Below are 25,962 nucleotides of genomic sequence, written 5' to 3' on the forward strand. Positions count from 1 at the left end.
TCTGCAAAGCCATGTCTTCCCTGGACTGGAAACAAACATCCAGGGACTGCTTTCGGGGTATTACCCCTCATCAGCCAGGCTAGCTTGAATCCAGTGATAAAGTAAGCAAGGGACCTATGTTTGGGCATACCCTCCCAACTTAGGGCAAACAAAGCAAACATAAGGGGATGATGGACGTAGCGCTGAAGCTTTTCAGACACACACCCACAGTCACAGATCTGAGTTGAATCCATCATCATTCTTTAGCTCACTTCACCACCCCAGTTCAGACACGGCTGTATGCAAATCAGTCTTGAATCTGTGCCTCATGGGAATAGTCCAGACAGAACTGCAAGCCATTATCTTCTCTGGACCGGAAATAAGCATCCTGTGACCGGTTTTGGGGTAACACCCCTCATCAGCCAGGCTAGCTTCAATCCAGTGGCAAAGTAAGCAATAGACCCATGTCTGTTATAAGTTATGAATGTAAACATGGAAACAAGATTTGTTTTTGGAATATTCAGGTTTTTTTTTTTTTTTAAATGAATAAAAGTCACTTTTGAATGAAGGTATTTAACATGAAATGAACCACTAAAAATGTAACATTGAAAAGCATCACTAACCATGAGAAAGAAAAGAAAGTCCTTTATTTGAATACAAGCAGTGCTCCAAAGAGTCGCTTGCCCTTGGGGGAAGGGAGTTTCTTATTCATGTAAGGACCAAACCTGTCTCCCTTTTTTACAGTGACCAAACTACTGAGACATATTAGTACCCAACAGTTCTCCTTCATTCACAAAGGCCACACAGCTGAGGCATGTAAGAAAGAACCCAAGACATCTCCCTTCCTTAACAAACACCACACAACTGAGCTGTGTTAGGACACCCCACATCTCCCTCCTTCACAAACACCACACAGCGGAGACTTATGAGATCTGTGCAGAGGACAGAGAGGAAAAATGAACTTAAAAGTGAAAAGGGAGGGTAGAAAAAAAACAGGTAAGGAAAAACAGAGGGTAGAATAACAAGCATAATAAGAAAAAAGCAGAGTACAGAAAACCAAGCAGGAAAGTCAAACAGAGCAGAAAAAGGCAAAACAGAGGGTACAAAAATGAGGAGGGAAGGTAAAACATAGGCAGACAAATGAGTGGGATTAAATAGGGCAAAACGGAGAGTACTGAGACACTCACACTTACAAACTGACTCAGAGACTCATGTACCTACTCATGAACCCAATCAGACACTCACACACCTTCTCATAGGCCCACTTAGACACTCTTGTACCCACTCACAGAGCTACTCAGACTCATGCACCCACTCACAAATCCACTCAGAAACTCACACACCACTCAAACTCCCAGTCAGAGATGCATGCACTCACTCACAGTCCCACTCAAAGAGTCATGCACTCACTCATAGACCCACTCAGAGACTCTTCACTCACTCACTCACTCACTCACTCACTCACTCACTCACTCACTCACTCACTCACTCACTCACTCACAGACCCACACAGAGACTTATACATTCACTCAGACACTCATGCAGCCACTCGCATACCCAGTTAGACACTCACAGACTCAATCAGAGACGCACACATCCACTCATAGACCTACAGAGACACTGATGTTCTAACTCACACACTACTGTCAAAGGTTAGTGGTTACAGTTAGAAATTAAAATTTAAAAAACCTTTGAAATTTTCCTAAAATATCAAAGGTTACAGGGACGTTATAGTTAGGAAATAGAGTTAAAAAAAACCTTAGAAATTCACTGAAAAAACCAAAGGTTACAGGGACGATATAGTTAGGCATAGATTGCACTCATACAAAACCAGTGAAATTCAGCTGTTATAGCTAACTGAGCTAACTATAACTTACACCCCCTCACTGCACTGCTTATAACCTCACATATTATATCACTAAGGACATGGTCAATGACATCACTGATTACATCACTGATGACATCTCAATGACATCAGTGATGTTATCACAGATTATATCATCCACAGAAGCAGTCACACACCTGCTCACACCCCTGTATAACCTCAAAAACACTCTCTCACACACTCACACAACCACTCATATAACCATTCACAGACCAATACAAGTACCCACATAACCACTCACTCATCCACAGAGCAACTCTCTCATACAGCCACTCATACAACCACTTACTCACTCATAGAGCTACTCATATAGCCAGTCACTTACTCATACAGCCACTCACAATGCCACACACTCACTTATACAGCTATTCACACACCCATTTATTCACCTGTATAGCCACTCACATACCAACTCGCTCACCCATATAGCCTCTTAAAACAGCCACTCACTCACCTATGCAAACACTCACTCACCCACACAAACATTTACATACCCATTCACACATCCATAAAAGCACTCAGACATCTGCCCACTCACCCATACATCCATTCATACATACACTTACTTTATAATATTGCAACTCACTTAACTAAATACACATTAAAACAGACACTAACCCATACAGCCAGTCACTCACTCATGGAGGCATTCAGACATCCACTCACTCACTCATACAGTCACTTACACACCCACTGGACCACTGATACAGCTTCTCACACAGGCACTCACTCACCCATACAGCCACCAACACAACCACTGTAGTAAAGTTCCTCTATTGGGATGCTTAGCCCCCACTTTTTTCCTGATGCATGATGTGATTAGGAATGTAAATGCACTTGGTCCCTGCTAATCAGGTTCCCTTTGGGAAAACATTTTCTTAAAACTGGATTACAATTGACACTATTTCAGAGTCCAATGTAAGCGCCTACTAAATGGTACCCCTGGTATCTAGGGCATGAGTACATGTATTGACATATCTGCTTGAGAAGATAAGACCTTGCAATATATGAGCCATTCTTGGATTTTGTAAGTGCACAGGGAAGCCATAAAGAGTACATGGGATCAATACTTATCATTACGAGTTTCCTAGCTCCATGATGGCTTCTCTGTACCCTAAGATGTTCGGTACCAAACATCTTGTCTTAATAATTTCTTGTTGATGCCATTGTTGGAGTTATTGATAAATATACACAAGAGACCCTTTAGAGGATCCCTAAAAATGTACCAAGCATTAATGTGGTCTCTGACTAGTCATTGCCAGCCTGCCACCACCAGAGAAGTTCCTGACCTCATGGGGTGAGAGCCTGTGCTCTCAGAGGCCTGAAACAAGGCCTGCTCTGGGCAGAGGTGCTTCACACCTCCCCAGTCCAGAACTGTCTTCCAGAGTAGGAAGCTTTAAAGGCAGTGCCGCCCTTTGAAGTGGAACCTAGGCTTCCTCAAATAGTGGAGGATGTCACGCCCATGTCCTGCTTCATATTTTGGCAGGAGAACAGGCGGGAAAATTAGTTAGATTAGGAGGAGTAACTACATTCAGTCAGCACCACCCCTAAGGTGTGGCAGGTTATATAGACGCTAATTTTGAAAATCCACCATCTGAGATTGGAAAATAACCCCTTCCCATCAGGGGTAAGCTTTCTGAAAGAAGAAATTAGGGCGAAGATAAGAAATAAACTCCTGAGGCACTGTGGGGTCCATCCCTGTGTGGACCATGTTCAATGCATGCATGAGTGTTGGTGTGTTGATTAGGACAATTGTCAAACATTATAAGTAAAGTATAACTATTTACCCGATGGTATCAGTGATAGCAGAAAGCATTTCATTTATGCATGATGCAAATGTAAACCAAATCTGATGCTCATAAAAAGGTGCTCGATTCTTAAACGCAGTGGCATACTCTGTTGTTAAATGTAATGGCGTGCTTAAGTGATTATCGGTCTCTTATTCAACATGCTCCTGAGTATTATTGTGTGTATTCACACCAATATGTGCCTTTAATTACTGCCAAGTACATCTATCTGATATCATGCTCAATTCTTAAACGCTGTGGTATGCACTGTTGTTCAATGTAGTGGCATACTTAAGTGGTTATCAGCCTCTTGTTCAACATGCTCCAGAGTGATAGAGTGCGTATTCACACTGATGTGTGCCTTTTATTACCATCACGTGTATGTATGTCTAAAATCATGCGAGATTATCAATATACGTATCCTACCATCGACTATGGCTTGATTCAACTCACAAACGGGCGTGTGTTCACCAAACTGCATCCATATTCTCTAAGGGGTTAGTAAGTATGTTTATTTCGAAGGTGTGTGTAAACAGCAAATAAGGACATGTGTGTACGTGTGGTATGGACCCAAAATGTTAGAAATGTGAATATCAAATAATTAACCATATATCAAAGAAATGATAAGGGAGCATTGCACAAAACTGCATGTTCTCATTATTGCAAAAGCATGTACACAACATAAACACCATGCATCAAAAGTCTGAAAATGTAAAGGAAACAACTGTATTCAATGCAATCATTCAATCCATGTGGCAACAAGGTAAACAGTATTTTGATCCAATAGGTCTCACTTTGTAAAAGGAATTTCCGGTTGTCTCTGCTATCTCTGAGATCCACAGTCTCTAGAATCATGTAGCATAGTTGACAAATGGTACGATTCTGTTCCATAAAGTGTGTGGCTAACAATGATTTGGTGTTCTTATTTCTTATATCACTCTTGTGTTCATTCATTCTGACTTTGATCTTGTGTTTTGTTTTGCACACGTAGACCAAACCACATGGCCATTTTAGCAGATAAACTATATTTTTCTAATCGCAGTGGTGCTGTTTTGTATGTTCTGACCTTTGTATCTTTCAATGAGTGTCTCATGTAATTCCCTTTTATGACTCTATTACAGTTGTTGCACTTCAAACAGAAACAGTACCTTTGCAGGTCACCTTGTCCTTAGACTTTCGTGTATCTTCTTTTAAGAGCTCCATGATGTTCTTACTTTGTTCGTACTCAAACATAGGAAGTTCATCAAATATTCCTTTGAAATCGGTCTCCGTTTGTAACATTGGCCAATATTTATTAACAATTTTCTTGAATCCTGCACTTTGGTAGAAAACGTCAATAACAGAAGTGTTCTATTAGATTTAGCTATCGCTTTCTGTGAACTTTATAGTTGGCTATGATTCAGGTTATATGGTTTGTTTATCACTCTATTTAATAGTTCAGAAGGATAACCTCTGTTCTTGAATCTGTCTATCATGTTGAGCATGTTAGCTTCCAATTTGACTGGGTTAGAAACAATCTTTATGACTCTTAACAGTTGTAAGAATAAAAGATGTGCTTTGAGTGAATTTTTGATGGAAGCTATTGAAATGTAATAAGTTGTTTCAATCAGTTTCCTTCCTGTGAATTTTAGTGTACAATCTCTGATTTTCAATAGAAACAGATACGACCAAGTAGATGATGTGTTAATGGCTAATCTCGTAAGTACTCCCAATGCGATCATTGATGTTGTTCAATGCTTTAATAGCTGAGATTAGTTTGTTTCTGGTACCATTCCACAAAATGAAGGTATTTTCACTGTATCTTAGAAAGATGATTATTTTTCTTTTCAGTAGGTCATTAAACAGAATGTGATCCAATTCGAATTTATGCATGAAGAGATTTGCGTAGCTCAGAGATGCACATTTTCCCATGTAAGTTCCCATGAGATGTAAAAAGAACTCTTGGTTCCAACAGAAGTGTATGGTACAGTGTAAATTGTGAGAGTTCCAATAATAATGCCTTTAGATCTTCCTTCATGCTAGATTTGATTAAAAATATGTTCAACTACTTCCATACCTAAGTCATGGGGAACTGATGTGTACAAAGTTTTCACATCAATGCTACACATGTGGATGTTGTGATCCCAATTTATTTCCAATTTCCACATTTTTTGTAGGAACTTGGTGGTGTCTCTGATTTAGTTTGTCATTTGGCGCACCTGTGGTTTTAGATGGTGACCTAAATTTTTGCCTATTGGTACATGGATCGAACTTCTCATAGATACAATTGGTCTGAAGGCGGGTTCACTGGATCCTTCTGAATTTTGGGTAACATGTAAATGTTCAGATTTTTTGGGTATTCTTGTAGCGAATAATACTTGTCCATTTCTGTAAAGGTTCCCTTGGTAACAGCCATGTCTGTGATCATTTTTAAGACTTTCATGAATTCTCCTGCGGGGTTTGTGTCCAATTTCAGGTAAAAAAATTTATCAAGAACATATTCATCCATTATAACCAATGCCCCCCGTTTGCCGCCTTTTGAGATGTGATGTCTGGATATATGGCTAATCGATGTATTATAGCCCTTTCATTTGTTGTTAAATTTGGTAGATGAGTTTTTTTTGTTCTAAACAAGCCCTATATCTCTTTTCTGATGATGGTCTCGAAGGAATCATGTATTTTATGGCTGGACATGGCCATGTAAAAACTTTTAGGTCTTAGACCCATTAGTGTTCCTTCCTCTTTTGACTGTTGGTTGCCCACTTTGTTCACAAATAAACTCCTCAACCGAAGAGATCTCATGAATTTGAAAAAACTCACTTCTGCTTCTCGGTTGTTTGAATGGTATGTGGGGACAAAAGATGTCCCCTTTTGGAGGCTGTTGCTTTCTATGTGACTCAAAGAATAAGAGGATGTGTTGATTACAAGGTTCTTATCATTTATGATTTGGGACTCCTGATTTTTCTCTTGAAAGTTAATGGATCTGAGCTTGTTGCTGCCCTTTCCCCTCCTGGTTAATCATTTGGTAGAGGGTTTGTCCCTAAAAAAAAAAATCCATATGTTGTTTGTGTTGGTTGCATTGGCGCTGAATCGACCTGTGATTATTAGATTGACCTGGTTGATTTGGTTGATAGCGTTCTCTGGCTTTCTTATTCCAAGTCTCCGAATTGCTGCCAGCAGATGATGTGTCTGTTTCCGAAAATTTGTTGGGTGGACTGTTTTGTCTTCTTTTAGCATACAATTCAGCCCAATTATACACTTCTCCCAATTTATAGTCAATATTATCTCATTTGCATTTCCTAGTTTTACACTCATTTATTTCCTGAGTGTGTCTGGTCAGTTGGTTGTTGATATCAACTAAAGTCTTAGACCAATCATCAGCGTTCATTTTTTATGAAAGTCCACTTTTAATTTAATTAATTTTACAGGTTAGTTCTTTCAATAGTCTTGAGAGGTCATCTACAAAAAGAAGGATTAAATTCAGTGAACATTTGTTCAAAATTTCATACCACCTATCTATTAATTTAGAGCAGCTTTTGCATAATACTACTTTTAACGAGATTTTGAGTCACCTCAGTATACGTTGCACGCGGTGGTATCTCATGAGGATGCTAGTATGTCACCGTTTACTAATCTCCCTCTTTGTTAAATACAATAATTGTTTAATGTTGCACCTAATCAAGCCCCTGCCGCCAATTAGAGAGTACATTCTTTGCGCTTCATTTTCATCGTATGAGAATGTATTTGCTCTTTTATCTGTTAGGGTAGAGATGTTGTCGTAAGACATGGTTTCTGCTGGGTGCTATATGCATAGATCAGACAAAGAAACTGGATAATAGAGGTTAGCTCATGGACTAGGTGTCTGTATATAATCTGTATTCAAAATATCTAACTGTGATAATATGATTGTCAACTATTTGGCGTGCATCAAGGTTGTGCTTCCTGATCAGAAGCGTGTAACAATATATAAGAAATGCACTCCCGCAAGGGGTAGCTTCCCTTTGGTGCAATGCTTCCTTCAAAATAGAGGAATATTTCCTTTTCTTTCTCTTGGTTAGTCATGCTTATCAATGTTAAATTTTTAGTGGCTCATTTCATATTAAATTCCTTCATTCAAATGTGGATTTTATTTGTTTCAAATATTGATTTTTCCAAAAACAAAGTTTGCTTCAATGTTCACATTCATAACATGTAACAATAAATTGTTTATTCCCAATGCATTTCATCAGGGGTAGCTTTCTGAAAGAAGAAATTAGGGCGAAGATAAGAAATAAACTCCGGAGGCACTGTGGGGTCCATATACGTGTAATCCGTGTAATATATATGCACGAGTGTTGCTGTGTTGATTAGGACAATTGTCAATCATTGTAAGTAAAGTATAACTATGTACCCAATGGTATCAGTGATGGCAGAAAGCATTTCATTTATACGTGATGCAAATATAAACCATATCTGAGGCTCATAAAAAGGTGCTTGATTCTTAAAGGCAATGGCATACTCTGTTGTTAAATGTATTGGCATGCTTAAGTAATTATTGGTCTCTTATTCAACATACTCCTGAGTGGTACAGCGTGTATTCACACCAATGTGTGCCTATAATTACGGTCATGTACATCTATGTCAAAAATCATGCTTGATTCTTAAACACTGTTGCATACACTGTTGTTAAACATAGTGGCGTGCTTAAATGGTTGGTTACCAGTCTCTTGTCCAACATGCTCCTGAGTGATACAGTACGTATTCACACCAATGTGTGCCATTAGTTACCGTCACTTAAATGTATCCCTAAAATCTTGTGAGATTATCAATATACGTTTCCTACCATCGACTATGTCTTGATTCAACTCACAAACCAACAAATGTTCACCAAACTGCATCCGGATTCTGTACGGGGTTAGTGAGCATGCTCATTTTGAAATTGTGCGTAAACAGCAAAGAAGGACATGTGTGCATGTGTAGTATGGACCCACCATGTTGAAAATGTGAATATCAAACAATTAACCATATATCAAAGTTATGATAAGGGAGCATTGCACAAAACTGCAAATTCTCATTATTGCAAAAGCGTGTACACATCATAAACACCAAACATCAAACGTCTGAAAATTTAAAGGAAACAACTGTATTTGCTGGAATCATTCAATCCATTTGGCCAAAAGGTACACAGTTTTTTGGTCCGATAGGTCTCACATTGTAAAAGTAATTTCCAGTTGTCTCTACCATCTCTAATATCCACAGTCTCTAGTATCATGTAGCGTAGAAGACAAATGGTATGATTCTGTTCCATAAAGTGTGTGGCTAACACTGATTTGGTGTTCTTAGTTCTTAAATTACTCTTGTGTTCATTCATTCTAACTTTGATCTTGAGTTCTGTTTTGCCCACGTAGACCAAACCACATGGGCACTTTAGCAGATATACTACATTTTTCGAACTGTAGCTAGCTGTTGTGTACATTCTGATCTTTGTACATTTCAATGAGTGGTTGATGTAATTCCCCTTTATGACGCTATTGTAGTTGTTGCAGTTCAAACCAGAACAGTAGCTTTGTAGGTCACCTTGACCTTAGACTTTCGTGTATCTTCTTTTAAGAGCTCCATGATGTTCGTACTTCAGTTGTACTCAAACATTGGAAGTTCATCAAATATTCCTTTGAAATCGGGCTCCGTTTGTAACATTGGCCAATATTTATGAACAATTTTCTTGAGTCCTGCACTTTGGTAGAAAACTTCAATACCAGAAGTGTTCTATTGTATTTAGCTGTCACTTTCTGTGAACTTAATAGTTGATTATGAGTCAGGCTATATGACTGGGTTATCACACTATTTAATAATTTAGAAGGATAACCTCTGTTCTTGAATCTTTCTATCATGTTGAACATGTTAGCTTCCAATTTGGCTGGGTTAGAAACAATCCTTTTGACTGTTAACAGTTGTGAGTATGGGAGATGGGCTTTGAGTGAATTTTGATGGAAGCTATTGAAATGTAATACATTTTTCTATCAGTTTCCTTCCTGTTTATGTTGGTCTACAATCTCTGATTTTCAATAGTAACAGATATGTCCAAGTAGCTGATGTGTTTACTGCAAATCTTGTAAGTATACCCTATGAGATCACTGATGTTATTCAATGCTTCAATAGCGGAGATTAGTTTGTTTCTGGTACCATTCCACAAAATTAAGATATTGTCATTGTTTCTTAGAAACGCAAGGAGTTTGCTTTTCCATAGGCAATTAGACAGAATGTGATCCAATTTGAACGTATGCTTGAAGATATTTGTGTATCTCAGAGCTGCACATTTGCCCATGGAAGTTCCTGTGAGTTCTAAGAAGAACTCCTGGTTCAAACAGAAGTAACTATGGTACAGTGTAAAGTGTAATAGTTCCAATAAGAAAACCTTTAGTTCTTTATTTGATTAAAAAATGTTCAACTGCTTCCATACCTAAGACATGGGGAATTGACGTGTACAAGGTTTTGACATAAATGGTACACATGTGGATGTTCTGAACCCAATTAATTTCCAATTCCAAGGTATTTTGTAGGAACTCAGCTGTGTCTCTGTTTTAGGTTGTCATTTTGCTTACTAGTGGTTGTAGATTTTGATCTAAATATTTGTCTATTGGTTCATGGATCAGACTTCTTGTAGATACAATTGGTCTGAAGGGGGTTTCAATGGATCCTTATGAATTTTGGGTAACATGTAAATGTTCAGACTTTTCGGTTATGCTTCTATCTAATAACACTTGCCCATTTCTGTAATGGTTCCCTTGGTACCAGCCACGTCTATGATCATATTCAAGACTTTGATGAATTCTCTTGTGGGGTTAGTGTCCAATTTCAGGAAAACAGATGTCTCAAGAACATGTTCATTCACCTTCTGGTTGTAGAAAGATGAATCCATTATAACCAATGCCACTCTTTTGTCTGCCTTTTGACAGGTGATATCTGGATTTATGGGTAATCGATGTATTATAGCCCTTTCCTTTGTTGCCAAATTTGGGTGATGAGTTTCCTTTGGTTTGAACAAGTCCTGTATCTCTTTTTTGATGATGGTCTTGAAGAAATCAAGTATTTTATGGCTGGGGGGTCATATAAGTTCTTTTAGGTTTTAGACCCATTAGGTTCTTTTGACTATTGGTCATACGCTATGTTTACAAAGACATTTCTCAACTGAAGAGTTCTCCAGAATTTGAAAAAACTCAATTCTGCTTCTTGGATGTTTTAATGGTATGTGGGGACAAAAGATGTCCCCTTTTGGAGGGTGTTTATTTCTATTTGGCTCAAAGAATAAGAGGATATGTTGATTACAAGGTTCTTCTCATTTATGATTTGGGACTCCTGGTTTTTCTCTTGGATGTTAATGGATCTGAGTTTGTTCCCCTGCTTTTCCCTCCTGGTTCATTGTTTGCTAAAGGGCATGTCCCTAAAGAAGGAACTCCAGATGTTGTTTTTATTGGTTGCATTTGCACCAAATCGGCCTTTTGACTATTAGATAGAACTGGTTGATTGGGTTGATAGCCTTTTCTGGATTTCTCATTCGAAGTGTCCGAATCGATGCCAGCAGATTATGTTTCTGTTTCCGAAGATTTGGTGGGGTGGTCTGTTTTCTCTTCTTTCAGCATACACTTCCGCCCAATTGTACATTTCACCCAATTTATAGTCAATAATATCTCTTTTGAATTTCTTAACTTTAGGGTGAACTATATCTCATGTGTGGACATATCTGCATGAGCAGATATGACCCTGTAATATATGAGCCATTCTTTGATTTTGCAAGTAAACAGAGAAGCTATAAAGAGTACATGGGCTCGATACTAATCATTAAAAGTTTCCTACCTCATCATGGCTTCTCTGTACCCTAAGATGTTTGGTATCAAATATGTTGTCTTAGTATATCCTCGTTGATGCCAATGTTGGAGTTATTAATAAATGCACACAGGAGACTCTTTAGAGCATGGGTACTCACAAATGTTTAGTTGGGGGCCAAACTTTACAGTGTGGTTTGTGGCCAAGGGCCACACCAGCGGGGTCAGTGGGGGCGGGGCTAGATTAATAAAAAACAAACTGTGACCATGAGGTCAAACACAGGCCCCTGCAGCGGGTGCATTAGTCCACTGAGCCACGAGACCTGGCATACACACATCTATCTCTCTGTTTCTCTCGCTCTGCCTATCTCTGTATCTATCTCTATCTCTCTCTCTGTCTCTCTCTGTCTCTATCTATCTCTATCTATCTCTATCTCTACATCTATCTGTCTCTATCTCTATCTTTCTCTGTCTTTCTCTCTCTCTGAATCTATCTATCTCTGTGTATCTGTCTATCTCTCTGTCTCTATATATCTCAATCTATCTCTGACTGGCTCTGTCTCTATCTCTATCTGTCTCTGTATCTATTTATCTCTATCTCTCTCTGTCTCTATCTATCTTTATTTGTCTCTATCTCTATCTGTCTCTATCTCTATCTGTCTGTCTCTGTCTCTATCTATCTCTATCTGTCTCTGTCTCTATCTATATCTATCGGTCTCTGTCTATCTCTATCTCTATTTGTCTCTGTCTCTATCTGTCTCTGTCTTTGTCTCTATCTGACTCTGTCTGTCTCTCTCTCTCTCTCTCTCTCTCTCTCTCTCTCTCTGTTTCTCTGTCTGTCTCTCTCTGTCAGTCTCTTTGTCTCTGTCTCTCTGTCTGTCTCTCTCTCTCTGTCTCCCTCTCTGTGTAACTGTCGGTCGGTCTTTGTCTGTCTGTGTCTGTCTGTCTGTGTCTGTCTCTCTCTGTCTGATACTCTCTGTCTGTCTGTCTATGTCTGTCTGTCTCCCTTGGTCTGTCTCTCTGTCTCTCTCTCTTTCTGTCTCTCTCTGTCTGTCTCTCTCTCCAGGTGCAATTGTCCAAATTCTGAATGTGCTTACATCTACTTTTTCAGGGATAGTGACTCGAAGATGAAGCTGCTGCCGGAGAAGAGTACGCCGTAGGCACAAAAGAGGAAGCTTCCCTAGAGGCCCTTTACAAGTCAGCTGTGAAACTGCTTACAGCTGACATTTAAATGGCCTTTTGGGAAGCTTTCCAACGGTGCCATGTATGATGTCACAGAGGCTCCAGTAAACACAAAAGATGGCCACAGGAGCATACGTAGTGAATACATATTTACTAGGTATTCACTACGTATGCTCCTGCGGTCATCTTCTGTGTTTACTGCTGGCCTCACTGCCTGGAAACATATAAACGGCAAGGCAAGGTCCGTGGGCTGCCAATGCAGGCCTGTCGGGTCGCTGGTGGCCTTCAGGCAGTACTATGAGTACCATGGCTTTAGAGGATCCCCGGAAAACCTACCAAGCAGTGGTGTGGTCTCTCTCAATTCATAACCAGCCTGCCAAACACCAAAGATGTTCCTGATCCCATGGGGTGAGATCCTGCACTCTCAGAGACCTGAAAAAAGCCTGCTCTGGGCAAAGGTGCTTCACACCTCCCCCAGGCCAGAACTGTCTTCCAGAACAGGAAGCTTTAAAGGCACTGCTGCCTTTGAAGTGTAACCAGGCTTTCCCAGATAGCGAGGGATGCCCACACCGTGTCCTGCTCCACATTTGAGTTAGATGAGGAGTGTCCACATTCATTCAGCACCACCCCTAAGGTGTAGCAGGTAATGTAGACCCTACTTTTGAAAATCCACCATCTTGAGATGGGAAAATAACCCCTTCCCACAGGAAGTGGTCACTTATAGAGGGTGTAGTCAACCTAAATGTAGGTAGCCCCTTTAACACCCCTAAATTGAGTATTTAGGTGGCATCCTTAGACCTTGAATTTTTGATTTAATGGACCCAAAGAATAAATGCACCAAGTAGAGCTGCTACTCAAGAACTGAAGTCCTGCTTCAGAGAAATTGACGCCAAACCCAGCTTGCTGCCTAAAGTATTGGAAAATTGTGGTGTGCTGCCTCACCTTACCACTGTGAGGACCGCAAAAAACCTGAGCACCTCCATTGAGAAATTTCCAAAGAATCTCCCTTGGGACAGAGGCTCTGCTCACTGAAGTGCAGACTCTCCACTTACCGATTTGCTGCTCAGATGCAGCACCCAGACCAAAAGTGGTACACCAGCACCAAAGGGTCAGATCTATCCCCCACTATGTTGAAGGACACCAAGGCCTGCAGGAGACGTGCCGCACCAGTACCCTGGGTATCAGACCTCTTGCAACTTGCACCAAAACGAAGTGTCCCCTTCGGACTCCAAATGCCCAGGATGCAAGCACCCACTGAGGGACATTGAGACCCCTGAGACCCACGTAATAAGTGTCTCTTTCTGCGGGGACATCTTGATTCAAACTGCCTGGCTGACATATATGCTCTGTTACCAGCCTGACTGGCCCCAGTAATGACACTTCAGCTGTGCTCTCATGGTCCTGAGGCTCTTGTGTCCTGCTCCTTTGAGTGGACTCCTCGGACTTACCTGTAAGCCCTTTGTGCAGTGTGTTTTCAAGTGGCCCAATTTACTGTAACAGCTACCAATGACCTCAGCACCATGCTCCCAGCAGAATCCGACAGAATCGGGGACACTCCTGAGAATCTGCTGGTAGAATATTGGACCTGGCCATGCTTACTACCAAAATCTAAGAGGTGAACCTTGAGAGTTGACTATAATATTTTATATGCATTTTTTCTTTCTTCCCATTGACTTTAATGGTGCGTAACTGTGCGCAAATGTTTTTTTTTGTTGATTTTTAATTTGTTTTTATTTAATCCACAGTATCAAAACATCAATAAATACAAACAGATCTGATAGCGAAGCATAAAAACAAAAAAACAATTCATTTCATTCGGTTACACCAAGATTATATTTCAACATTTCATGTGACTGATCATTGCCCCCCATACATAGATACCTAATTTGCATTTTCTAGGTCCTTTAACAAAATACAAACTGTGCTCCAGATTATATATATTGTTGAACCGGGCACGCCACATTTCATAAGATGGTACTTCAGCAGATATCGGAATTTATACTTGCTCCAGATTTTCACCAATTCCAAGTAACGTCATGGAAGCCGATATTTTAATAACAACCCCGGCAACCTCTGTCAAAAACTTCTCAATATATTCTATCAATGGCGCCAGTTTAGCACATACATAAAAAATAAGGGGACAGTAAGCATTACCTATACCACACCGAAAACATTTACCCTTGTTCCCCCTCCCCCATTTCATCATCTTAGCTGGGGTGTGGTAGAGAATAAATATAGTATTATAAAACTGGGCTTTGAGATTCGCCGACAAACAAATTTCCACGGCGATAGTAATCGCCTTCTCTAAAGAAACCGTTGGTTCTCCCAGTTTAAGTGCCCACTTTAGGTTGCTCTTATCCAAATCATCCCTCCTCGAGGATAAAAGGATTTTATAAAGGACCCCTATCTTTTCCTGGTGCCTAATAGCTTCTACAAAGGGGCTGCTTCCGATTCCGGCCGCAAATCGTACCGACCGACACGGACCCGGAAAGGAGACCGACCGACACGGACCGGCGCCGTACGACCCATGCAGTACGATGCAACGCATGTGAATTACCACCGACACGTACGGAATACAAGCCGTACGACTGAGCCGTAGGGAAAACAGTGAGTAGCCCGGAAAACGGACACGATGCGCACCGACCGACATGCACCAGGAATGAGCCCGACCGACACGTACCCGCAATGTCCGATCCACGTAGTACGATGCAATGCATGTAAAACCAGATTGACAGGCACGGAGCACAAGCCGCATGACCGACTCGCACAGAAAACAGGGACCTCAAGCAATAGAGATCACCACGACCGGCACGTATGAAACACAGAAGAAAGTCAGCTTGAAAGACCCAGAGAAGCCCGCACGAGCCAACATCAGCATCCATCTCGGTCAGAAGAACATCTCCTTCATGCCTAGAAAACCCAAAAGAAAAAATACAAAAAAAGGACCAAACAAGCAATGACAAAGTCAATAAATATCCACAAAAAAAAAGAACAAAGACACACCCACAACTGCACCTATATAAAAGACATCCACCACTACCATGATCCTTTGCAAATTGAATAAACAGCCAGCAGAGAACACTATCACACAGCAACCACAGACACACTCACAACTCACCCATCACACAACTTACACAGATTCAGATTCAGAAAATGCTTGATTCGATTTTAAGTACTAGATAAAATCATGAAAGCCGAAAATACCAGAAACAATTCATATGTACATTATATCTTTTAAAAGTGCATTACAAAACCAGCTGCCCCCACAAATCACAAATTGTTACAGTTATTAAAACAGTTAAAAATGTATGTTTTTGCTTTTTCTTAATATACATTTTAAAAAACCAGTCATGATTCCAATAACATACGCATTTTCCAGTATTTGTAAGAATAAAAAGGCCGGACGACACTGCCGCCATGCTCCTTGCTTTAAAAAAGGGATAATCCATCTTGCACATTCATTGGCATAAAATTTACAAAAAAGAATCACATGGATTGTATTTTGAGGAGCTAGGTTATCACAAGGCCATGGGCAGAGCTGCCTAGACCAATCATTTGTGGCTAGAAAAGATGCTAGACGATGAAAACAGTAGAACCTGAACCTGGTCAGGACATATCTATCGTAACCACCTAGGCACCATACTAAGTATCGTTGAATAGAGCTACAAGCCAATGTCATTTGATGCTGAAGCACTGTGCATTTATTGATTTCCAGCCCAATTCATAGAGACTCAAAGTGATTTAAACAAAAAGCTTTGAGCACTTTTCTAGATATTGTGCACATTGAATCCTGGTTAGTATAAAAGTCTTATCACCCTAGATCATTAGACAACTTTCTTATATAATTCAATCAGGGAATCTTTCCAGATTGTTCTAATACCAAGGAGTCTTTTATAATGTCTCTATTTAACACTAAATAGGGGGACGTCCAGACTCTGTGCCAAAGTAACATGGGCTGCATTTTAATCACATCGGCAATATGGGATATCCCCAGTTCGCTATGACAGTTAAAAAACGACAAACTTTGAGGGACAGCTAATATAAATCTTAAAAAAGCGTTTTCTATTACCTGAATAGAGGGAACATCATAAAACCCCCAGATTCCCGCCCCATACGTAGCTAAACTTAAACATTTAGCTTGATACATTTTTAATAGGATCTCTGGGGGTCTTTTACCAATTTTTTTCTCGAAAAGTATCACAGCCGCACTTGCTCTCTTAAAAAGGAGGGTCCGATTCTTAATTGCAGATCTCCAAGATCCTGTATCCTCTAACAGGATACCTAAATAAGATTTCTTTTTAGTAGATTCAATTTTACCACTTTCTACTATTAGGCTACACTGTTTATTCCTTCCCTTACCACAAGACATTACAAAGGTCTTCTTAGCATTAATTTTCAAACCCCTGTTATCCATAAAGTCAATGTAGGTGGTAAGGGCCCTTTGTAAGCCAAGTTGTGTTCTTGACATCAAGACCGCGTTGTCCGGGTAGAGAAGGGAGACAATCTGTTTGTTATTAACCTATGGAGAATCTCTCGCCTTAGCCACCAGTTCCTCTTCCAAGGCATTAGCATATAATGAGAAGAGGAACGGGGCCAGTACACAACCTTGTCTAACACCCCTTTCCACGTGGAACGGCTTGGTACATTCTCCCTTTAGGCCGTACCTCACCCTGGCTTTGGCTCCTGCGTATAATTGCCTCAAAAATAACACCAGGGAGGACTCGAACTTCAGGCCCTCCAAAATTTGCCATATCCTGCTATGGATAACACAATTGAAAGCTGCGGTAAGATCAACAAATACCACTAAGAATTTCCCCTCTTTTGCATGAGTATATCTCCCCAGTAATATAGAAAAATGTAAAACTTGTTCAATGGTTCCCCTACCCTCCCTAAATCCATATTGGACTGGACTTAAGATATTATTGTCCTCGGCCCACTGTTGGAGTTATGTTATGTTATGTTAAATGTAATTTATAAAGCGCACTGACACCGAAGCTTCCTGGCGCTGATAAACAGAACAGATGAGGAGGGAACGTAAGTGACAGATTCTAAGTGAGAATGGGAAAGAGATGGGTTTTTAGCATTTTCCTGAAATTCAGGAGGGAGTCTATTAAGAATGACCCTTCCAGCAACTTTCATAAATGAGTCTAGGAGGGATATAGGCCAGTAACAAGAGGGGTTTTCCCTATCCCCCTTTTTAAAAATTGGTATAATAACGGACTCCGACCACATTTTTAAAAAGCCCTCGGCACAACAGGCTGCAAGCACTCGGGTTAGCAATGGAGACCAAACTTCAGTTTGGGCCTTTCTACCATTACTCTCATTTATGGCCATCAAAACTTCACCATGAGTGAAGTGAAAATCAATCGGGAGAGAGGGGGTAACAATATCCGATGTTAATGGGTCTTGTGAAATTATAGCGTTTTTACCCTCTTTACCATAAACCTGGGAGAAACAGTCTACCCAGGAGTTCTCACTAATTGCAACCTCTACTCTTGCTCCCTCATTGTTAGCAAAGAACGGTGCCTTTACTGCCTGCCAAAAATAGGAGCAATCTCTGCGAAGAGAGGCTTCGTAGAGATTCTGCCAAGCCTGATCTTTAATTTCCTTCTTTCTTTTGTTCCTGGCACAATTATATGCCTTCCTATACCCCCTGATTTCCTCATAATCCCTGTCTGTTTTAATTAAAGCAGCCTTTAGTGCAGAATGAGCCTTGGTACATGCTGTATCAAACCAGCCGTTCTTATTATTGGGTAACGCCTTATGGGGACAACTCAGCGTTTCTTGTATCACCAATAAAATCTGCGAATACGCGGTCAGTATATCCTTATACGCGATCCTTTCGTATAGGCACTCTAAAATGTGGTCTCTAGCCTTGGACATAATCTTTATATTCAGGACCTCGGGATCTTTTCCACCCCATCTCAAAGAGTATCCGTTTTGGTGATCCACTACACTATCTTGTATCCATATCAAACTTTCAACCCCCGAAGCAGTGCTCTTAATAGGGAGCGTGATCTTAATGCTCAGCGGGAGGTGATCACTCAACCCATTAGGGTGAATAATAAATTCATTGATTCAAGTCGCATAACGATTTGAAATAATGAGGAAATCTATTGTAGAGCTAAGGCCTCTGCCAATAAACATGGGACCGAACTCTGTTGGGGGGGAACAAAGCTTATTGACAAAACCAAGGTCATTAGCGGCCATTACCTCAGTATAACTTTCACCCCTATCAGAATGAACAAAGTGGGGTGTATAGGTGTTATAATCTACATCATTGTCCCATAACCCACAATGCGCCTGGGAACAAATACCAGTATTAAAGTCCCCTCCCCAGATTGTAATTAAGTCCTTCCCTATAGGTACAGATAGATTACACATGTCGTCATTAAGATTTTTTAGGACATTAATAAAATTTCCCTTGCCTATATTATTGTAGAAACTAATAACCAATACCACAATTTGTTTAGAGAAATAAATATTGACAATTTGGTAATAGGTAGATGACTTAAAAGTTGTAATCTTAATGACCCTTAACATATTTGAAATATAGACGCAAATCCCCCCTTTATTCCTGCCATGAGCTGACCGCAGTGCTGGTAAATGGAAGGTCTTAAAGCCATCTATATGTAGTTCATTCAACAGCCACGTTTCCTGTTGGCAAAGAATGTCGAAGTTCCTTATAAAATCTACCCATATCTGGTTACTAACCTTGGATAGGAGCCCAGAAATATTCCAGGAAATTACTTTCACCATCCCTTGAGCTGAATCTGTTTGTGGATTTAATGCCTGTTTCCACTCTGCCTGTCTTAAGCTCATCCCTAACTGTGTTTCTGCAACAGGAGAACGTTAGACGGTTACAGCCATAGGTGCGACAATGGGTACTACCTCTCTTAACACTACATTAAAAGCTTCATTTTCAATTTCAGTTGGAGGGGGTAGTTCCATTCTTGGTAAGCCCTTGCAGGCATCGTGATTAACATAATTACAAAGTGTTGGGGACAAAGCCACAATTTCCCCTCCCCCACAATTATCAGTATAGATGTTAACAGCTAATTCTTCCAACGATCCTAAAGAATTTCCCATCCCAGAAATTATGGAAGCTCAGTCAACTACAATAGCTTGATGTCCATCACTATCCTGGAGTCAATCGACCTCCTCCAGTGAATGTAGAGGCCCATGCCTATTTGTTACTTCTAAATTGTAACTCCAGTTGTTATTCGGGTGGGGGCTCCTATGAAAACCAGTGTTTCTCGCCAACATTCTCGGCCGATAGAAATACCCCAGGGGAAAAACATTTATGCCTTCAGCCGTAAGTTCATTTGCACCTGCTCGATTTAATATTTCTTGAACTAATGCAGGTGATCCTAGGGACAAAACAACACAATCCCCTTTAAAAGTTTTTCTATGGGGGCCACCCACGGAACGCGTCTCACCATTTTAAACGCTACAAACATCTCCCTTGTCAATCCTATTTTATCACCTAAACAGTGAATAGTTCTATTCCTCAAGGAGACCCAGGATTCCTTATCGCCCCCATAGGACGAGGGAACATTCGTCAAGACTAGGGTGTAAGGAACCGCGGCTGGTGGAAGATTCAGACTAGTGAGGTTGGACGAAGCTTCCTGGGCATGAGCCATGATGTTTCTTAACTTAGGACCATTATCAGATGGAGGTAAACCACCCTTTTTCATATCACTAGCCGCCTTTACTCCCCCATTCAACTTACACACCATTAGCACCTCACCAAAAGCACTCACACATACACCTAGCAAAACTGACACTCACCCACCCTCACTTGCAACCTCACACACACATCACTCACCACCACCACCCATCACCATGCCCCCAAAGAAGAATCCAAAGTTCACAGATAGTGAGTTTGAAGTGCTGGTAGACGAGCTCATCAGAGTAGAGCCACATGTGTTTAGTACATTGGTCCAAAGGACCCCCATGTCACAGAAAACAAAGATGTGGGCGAGGATTGTGGACAAGGTGAACGCACAAGCACCAACGTTGCACACAAAGGACGATATCCAGAACAGGTGGTATGACGTGCGCAAGAGGGTCAAGAAACTCATCGAGAAAGATCACGCCTTGATTCAGCGCACTGGCGATGGCCCTCTTGTCAAACCAGTATACTTCAGGTCCTGGGAGGAGAAGGTATGGGACATCCTACCACCAGAGAGCATCCATGGTCTAGCAGACATACCAGAGCCTGATGAGTACACAACAAACATACTCAATATTGTGAGGCAAGGGGACAGTGAAACCATGCACCATTAGCAAAGCCACAGTAACCAAAAGATAATCATCCCAAGATGTGTATGCCAGTCAGCCAAACACAATACCTGCCATCTCATAGTGACTTGTAACTGTGTCATGACATGTACAAACCTACCAACAAATAGAGCAAGGCAGTGGCACAAAGCTAAATAAACACCGTCAAACAGTTTGCCACCACAAACATACTACCTCACAGTGCAGCTGACTGACAGGAAGGAATAGTGGATATGCAGGTGAAGTGAGTGTATCCAAAAGCATGATGGGGTTTGTAGTCACAGATAATGCTCCCCCTCCCAATTGGCCCATCAAGACCTCAATGAACCATGCCCACATCACAGGGAGTGGAAAATGACTGACAAGATGGCTGACACTGCTGTGGGGAGCACAAGGCCCTGGTAGGGGTTGTCCGCAAATCAGAAGCAGGACACCACTTCCTGACATCCTGAAAGATAACTTGCGCACCCTCCAATGGAAGCACATTTCATGGTGGGATGTCTGGCCGGGTGGGAAGGAGGACTGACAGCTCTGACCATACTTACCAGCATGTGGAGACACACACACAACTCAACACAAACTCCACACAACTCACCAGGTAGAATGCCTTGACTCACACTGTAGTGAAATATCACCCAAAGATACACCGCACTGGGTGCTGCTGTGTGAAGCACAGGGGCTCTCTTTGGACGTGTAGCCAAACAAACACCAGGACTTCACAGTCAGCCATCTAGCCATTGCTGTCACACTCCCTCACAGGGAAGCAGAGTCAAAAGGAAGGAAGTATGGGCATGCTGGGAAGGGGGGTGTAGCCAAAAGCATGATGGGAGTTGCAGTCACAGACATTCCCCACCCAACCACATGGCCCAGCAAACTCACACTGAACCATGTTCGCCTCACAGGGAGTGGGAATGGACTGACAAGATGTCTTACACTGGGCTCTGTTGTGGGGAGCACAAGGCCATGCTGGGAACTGGGCACCAACAAACACCAGGACTGCACTGACTGACATCCTGAAAGTTAACCTGCACCCACTGCAATGGTGGCACGCTTCATGATGGGATAACTGGCGTGGGGGAGAAGGAGGTCCTGACTTGAAAACAAATAACACCGATGCTGGCCATACACACACCTTCCATGCTAAAACACATTTCACACGTGGTACCAGTCACTCACAAAGATAAGGCCTGGCCAGGTGGTATGACGTACGCAGGAAGGTCAAGAAACTCATTGAGAAAGATCATGCCTTGAGTCAGCGCACTGGCGGTGGCCCTCCTGCCAAACCAGTATACTTCAGGTCCTGGGAGGAGAAGGTGCGGGACATCCTACCACCAGAGAGTGTCCATGGTCTAGCAGACATACCAGAGCCTGGTGAGTACACAAGTGACAGTGCACAATGGAGTATGCAACTGTGAACTTCATGCATCTGTGTTTCATGCACATCACACTGTGATGTGCTCATCTACAGGGAGTTGTGTTCCTCAGAGACTCATATGTCTGTTTTGAATGATTTGGGGTCATCTGGGTCCAGGATATGTCATTTGCAGGGGATGGACAAGTGCACTTGTCAGCTGCAGAGTTTGCTTTACCCATGACCTATGATTGTGACACAGTGCATACTGTTGTTGTCTGGATGCCCTGCATCGGTGACAGGAGACAGTGATGACTGACTTTCCAGGCATGCCAGTGCCATGGCATTTAACTTGCTATGAGTGATCCTGCATTGGGCTCAGATGTGCTCCATGCACCCCATTGTGGCATTGACTATCAGGACATGAGAACATCATAGTGTGTTGCTGGTATGCATCACAAGCATGTGAAATGAGACTCTGGCCATCCCTTCATCCTGACACCTGTACAGAGTCAGTGACAAGAGATGTGATGTGTGTATAGTAACATACTCCTACATGTCCACTTGCATGTTCAAAAAATGTATAGGTGGTGCATGTCTGCACATTGGGGTATTAGCATCCAACATGCAACAGACATATGTGTGCAAGTCCAGGAGGGATAGGAGTGTCATGGATGATGGTGAGACTGACAATTGGCTTATTCAAAACTGTGTGAGCACTTTGAGCAGTGTTCAGCTGATGATGCCAGGGCTTGCCATGTGATCAGCTGTACTCACTGTGGTGTGTGCAGTCAGTGCAGGTGACTGATGTTGTTATTTTTTTCCTAATTCGATCCAGATACATCCACAGCCACAGGAGGGGACAGCTCCATGGACCAGGAGGAGCCACAGAGCCTGACTGGGACAGAAGGCAAAGAGTCGGAGGGACCCAGTGGCACGGAGGGCGAGTGGAGCCACACTGAGGAGTACTCAGTACCATCCACCCCAGCTGAGGGCCGCAGCAGCTCGGCGGATGACTCCCTTGTGGAGGCGGGTGTCAGCAGCCACCAAACCCCAGCTAGTAAGGCTGTCCCCGCCACCGCCACCACCACCACCACCACCACCACCACCACCATCACCACCCTCCCATCGGCTTCCATTCCAGAGGTCCGTGGAGGCTCCTGTGTTCGGGAGCATGTCTCCTTTGTGCCAGGCCCCGCACCCCCTGCCCCTGTGTCCCCTGCTGCCCTGAGTGTGGAGTCTGTGGACTTGCTTCGACAGATCCATGTAGGGCAGACATCAATGCTGAGTGTCCTCCATGCACACACCAGTCTGTTGAGGGCATTTAATCGGGCAAGTCTGCCCTACAGAGGACCAATCAGTCCATGGCCTCCTCCCTGACGGCAGCAGTGTCCCTCCTCCAACAGCCCCTCACCCCTCCTACCCCTGCCCCATCCACGATTCCTAGCACCCTACTTGTCCCAAGCACACACACCCCAGCACATTCACCCAAACCCAAAGACACGGGCAGCACACCAACACCCAAAGCAAGGGCTAGACGTGCAGACAAGCAATCTGAGGGGACTGACACCACACTCACAGGGGATGGTTTGCAAACACACACACACAGGCATCCACAACCACTCCGCAGTCCTCCGATACCTTTCCCTCCCAACCCACTTCACGTACCTCACCTGCAACCCCATCTCCCCAGAAGCTCTTTCTCTGTGACCTTGGCCTCTTCCCCACCGGCCCAGCAGATCCAGCTTACAAGGGGAGAAGGAAGTCCCCACACACAGAGGGGAGTGCCCCTCACACCCGGACACCCTCCCCCAGGCGTAGTCAGATTGAGGGCCCAACCCGCAAGTCCCCCCGGAGCCAGAAGAGCAAGACCCCACCCCGCAGCTCCACGACAAAGTCTCCGTCCTGTATCCCCCAGACCACCACACCACAGGTTCCCCTGCCACACCCTGCCCCAGGTTTACCCACCCATAGATACACATCCCCAAAATGCTCAGGCCCTCCCCCCCTACCACTTGCTCTTCCACCCCACCATCCCCGGTCAGACAGTTTGTGCCACTGATGTGGGGACCGTGTCCCCCCTCTGTCCTGCCGACCTCACCTGAACCCCATTCTGCTCCCACTGAGTTAGGCACTGCAGTGGAGTCCACGACCACCCCGTCTGACTGGGGCACTGCAGTGGGGACCCAGTCCACTCCATCTGACCTGCCCACTGCAGTTGTGCCGGCACCCACCCCATCTGACTTGTGCCCCACAGTAGTTGTGACTGCACCCACTACTTCAGTCAGCTCCACTGCAGTTCCCAGTGACTCTTGTGCATCCACCACCCCTTCACTGCTTCCTTCTGCTGAGCCATGATCCTGTCCCTGCGGTGCCTGGCCTGTCCCCATGTATGCCCCTCCGAGGGGATGTCCCCTGTCCTTACCAGTGCAGGCAAGCAACGTGTGACAGTTGTCACTCAAGTTAACTTTTTGGCATTTGGATATGGACTTTGCATTTCAAAATTGCTGAATAAAGTATTTTTCTTTATCCTTTGTGAATTTGATTTAGCTGTACATTATGTTGATAATGTTTAGCATGACCTTGCAGTTGTAATGCTGGATTTCCAATGTTAAATACTGAGGTGTTGATGTGAGGTACTCCATGTGGTCCATGAGATATGTATCATATTCTGGTCGGTATCCATGTCTTCCTTTTCAGCTAACTGGGTGTGTCATGAATCAGATTAACAATTTGTGAACATCTTTGTACACATTTCATTTGCATGGTCACATCTGTGGTTTTCACACATGCACAAATGATGTGCTTCACATTCTCCAATTTGTCTATTTCCCTGACTGTGGGCGCATCTCCACTGGACATATAGGTGTGGGCATCATTGGTGTAGGAGCAACTGGGTCCTCTGTGCAACTTGCTAGACATATGTATTGAGTATGTGTAGATGACTTAAGGGACACTCCTGTACCCAGGCTGTTGTGACCAGAGCTTTCTATGTATGGTAACTGATGGCTGACTGACCAAGTGTTCTGCTGACATGACTGAGACCTGCTGGAACTATGTTTGGCACAGCGGAGCTTCCTCATGAGTTGAGTCCCCTCAAGTAAGTGTGTTGTTCCGTGACATTGCCTGGGCCCATGGTGTGTGTTGTGTGAGCATGTGTGTGTGTGTCCACATCCCTTTTTATACACAGGCAGTGTTCCCTTGATATGTTCCTGTTGTTGATGCTTGCTGAGTTGTACTGTGTTCATCCCACATCTTTGCTATGGGCTACCAGATGTGTGGGTGCATGACACACTACTGTTAATTGGTGTTTCATCATTGGGATTAGTCAGTTCTGAGTGGTGATGATGTGGTCAGATGCAGATGGGACACAGTCAGGGGTCCCCATGGTACTTCTTTGTTCGCAATATAATGTACGTGTCCCTAGGTGGTACCTTTCAGTGATTAAGACATGTGTATGTGTGTATGACTGTTCCCACTTGTCAGGTTCAGGGATGCAATGTTGGCAGGTGTCAGCATGTGTCTTGTGGTTCTCTTTGGCTTCTGCATTGTCCTGGGACTGTGGCAGGTATTCTGAAGGCTACGGGAGCTTTGACGCCATGGCCGTGTACCACATACTGTGCACTATGTCTGTCATTCACCAGGGTTGTAGACTGTCCTAGTGTAATGAGTCTGTGCACCTTAGTTCCTCCCAACATTACTGTGTTTGTCATG

The sequence above is a fragment of the Triturus cristatus genome, chromosome 6 (genome assembly GCF_964204655.1).
Source record: "Triturus cristatus chromosome 6, aTriCri1.1, whole genome shotgun sequence".
Lineage (NCBI taxonomy): Eukaryota > Metazoa > Chordata > Amphibia > Caudata > Salamandridae > Triturus > Triturus cristatus.